Source organism: Cicer arietinum, chromosome 8 (genome assembly GCF_000331145.2).
Source record: "Cicer arietinum cultivar CDC Frontier isolate Library 1 chromosome 8, Cicar.CDCFrontier_v2.0, whole genome shotgun sequence".
In the NCBI taxonomy this organism is placed as follows: domain Eukaryota; kingdom Viridiplantae; phylum Streptophyta; class Magnoliopsida; order Fabales; family Fabaceae; genus Cicer; species Cicer arietinum.
Window position 1 is genome coordinate 26,382,390 of NC_021167.2, and position 3,230 is coordinate 26,385,619.

Consider the following 3,230-nt stretch of genomic DNA (forward strand, 5'->3'; position numbering starts at 1 on the left):
AGTATGATTTGTCATTCCACCTTGCCAGAGTCACTCTGGGGAGAGGCATTAAAAACAGCAGCATACATTCTTAATAGAGTACCAACTAAGGCAGCGGCTAAAACACCTTATGAGCTTTGGATTGGGCGTAAGCCTAGCCTGAAGCACTTTCATGTTTGGGGATGTCCAGCTGAGGCAAGGCCTTATAGGCCGAATGAAAAGAAATTTGAACCCCGAACAATTAGCAGCTATTTTATAGGGTACTCAGAAAAATCAAGGGGCTATAAATTTTATGATCCTAATTTGAGAACAATTTTTGAGACGGGAACGGCAACGTTCTTTGAGGATATTGAGTTTGGGGGGAAGATTAAGGTTAAAGATTTTGTCTTTGAGGAAGAATCGGTAACAATTCCAGAACTGATTCTTCCACCAATTGACTTTCCCATTATTGAACAAACTCAAGATGATCTGGTTGTTCAGGAAGAACAAAATCCAGATCAAATTCAAGATCCTCAAGAACAAGTGCCTCAAGAGCCAGCTCCATTGCGGAGATCCACTAGAGAAAGGAAAAATGCTATTTCGGATGATTATGTAGTATTTATCAATGAGGTAGAGGAAAATGTTGGCATGACGGAAGACGACCCAGTCAACTTTCATCAAGCCATGCAAGATTCTCGTTCAGATAAGTGGATCGAAGCAATGAATGAGGAGTACAAGTCTATGCAAGACAATTCAGTTTGGGAACTTATCCCATTACCTGAAGGAAAGAAACCCATTGGTTGCAAATGGATTTTTAAAACCAAGCGGGATTCCAATGGTAATGTGGAGAGATATAAGGCACGTCTTGTAGCTAAGGGTTATACTCAAAAGGAAGGGATTGATTATAAAGAGACTTTCTCTCCGGTTTCATCGAAGGACTCTTTAAGAATAATCATGGCTCTTGTTGCTCACTTTAATTTGGAGCTTCATCAAATGGATGTAAAAACAGCTTTTCTCAATGGCGACATTGATGAGACGATCTATATGGTGCAGCCAGAAAACTTTGTGTTGGGAGACCCAAAGAATATGGTGTGCAAACTAAGAAAATCCATTTATGGGCTAAAACAAGCTTCTCGTCAATGGTACCATAAATTTCATCAAGTAATTCTCTCATTTGGTTTTGAGATGAATACAGTTGATGATTGTGTGTATCATAAGTTCAGTGGGAGCAGACATATTTTCCTGGTCTTGTATGTTGATGACATACTGCTTGCCACTAATGATATAGGCATGTTGCACGAAACTAAGAAATTTCTATCAAAGCATTTTGAGATGAAAAATCTTGGTGACACCTCTTTTGTATTAGGAATTCAGATACACCGAGATAGATCTCGAGGTATTCTTGGATTGTCACAAAAGAGCTATATCGATAAGGTTCTCAAAAGGTTTGGGTTATAGGATTGCAAACCATGGGACACCCCAGTTGCTAAGGGAGATAAGTTTAGTCTCAAACAGTGCCCTAAGGGAAGTTTGGAAATTCAAGAAATGCAAAAGATCCCTTATGCTTCAGCTGTAGGGAGTCTTATGTATGCCCAAGTATGTACGCGTCCAGACATAGCGTTCATAGTAGGGATTTTAGGCAGATATTTAAGCAATCCAGGTCTTGACCATTGGAAAGCAGCCAAGAGGGTCATGAGATATTTGAAGAGAACAAGAAACTACATGCTCACATATAGGAGGTCAGACCAGTTAGAGATCACTGGGTACTCTGACTCGGATTTTGCGGGATGCCAAGACAGCTTAAGATCAACTTCAGGCTATGTCTTTCTGTTAGCTGGTGGAGCAGTTTCTTGGCGTAGTGCCAAGCAAGGTCTTACTGCTTCATCAACCATGGCAGCAGAATTCGTAGCAATTCATGAGGCATCTGACCAGGGCATTTGGCTGAGAAATTTTGTCACGGGGCTGCAAATAGTTGAAGGGATTGAAAGACCACTGAAATTGTATTGTCACAATAGATCAGCAGTCCTGTATTCTAACAATAATAGGAGCTCAACCAAGTCAAAGCACATTGACATTAAGTTCCTAGTTGTTAAAGAGAAGGTACAAAGTGGATAGATATCCATAGAACACTTAAGGACAAACTCCATGATTGCGGATCCACTCACTAAAGGTCTACCACCCAAGGTCTTTCATGAGCATACTGCTCACATGGGTGTGCTACAGTTTGAGGAATCTTGACTTTAGTGGGAGTTTCGTCCATTATGTAATTCATGTTCTATGTTTAACTGTAAAGTACAAATACATTGTATTTGGACTTTCTGATCAGAAATAAAGTTTGAAGTATTCAGTTTTGGTTGCTTTGTACATTTAAGTTATGGTATGATCTCATTCGATAAAGTTGGACCAGTTGAAAATTGACATGCATTGACCAACTTCATGTAATTTTCATGCTACACTTTTCATAATGGGTCTATGTCATTTAGTTGTGTCAGTACGGGTGATCATTGATGGGTTTAGTTATGCTTATTATGACGAAAGCCTCTTTGGTTCCATGTGCTGATATGATTAATGGACGGGACAATTTGGATTATACTCAAGGTAATTATAATGACATTTTTGACGTCATAAAGTCTAACACACTCCTAGTGTACATGTGTGACCAGTGGGAGATTGTAAGATTTATGGGTCACATATGTAATTAATTAATAAAGTGTGTTAGGGTCATTATATAATTAGCCAATAAACTAGGGGTCAAATAATATATAATAGTTTATGGCTAAAGAGCATAATAGTTATGAAAATTAATAGTGTAGATACCAGGCAGTTTCTAATTCAATGGGGGGCTGAATTGGAAATACTCTAATTTAATGAGGGGCTGAATTGGAAATACTGCAATTTGGGATATAACTAATAATAGTTATATATAGGGGTAATGGTCCCCAAGGCAAACACAATAAGACTATTCAGTTTCAAACCCTAAAGGAGAAAACTCTCTGGTTCTCTCTATCCCCATCAAGAGAGCAAGGTCTTCAGGGTGTTTTGCTGAGGAAGATCACCCAACCCATTGGCTTTGTCATCATCATCCCAGGATTTCATAAATGGCAATTCCCACAGGTACGCTTCCGCCTTTGGCTATTCATCATGAAATTGACATGGATTGTTGAGCACAACGTTATTAAGGTTTTCTAAACAATTGGTATCAGAGCCTACCATGTTTAATTCATGATGAAATTCGGTTATTATCTTTGTTTAGGATTCAATTTGGGAATTTT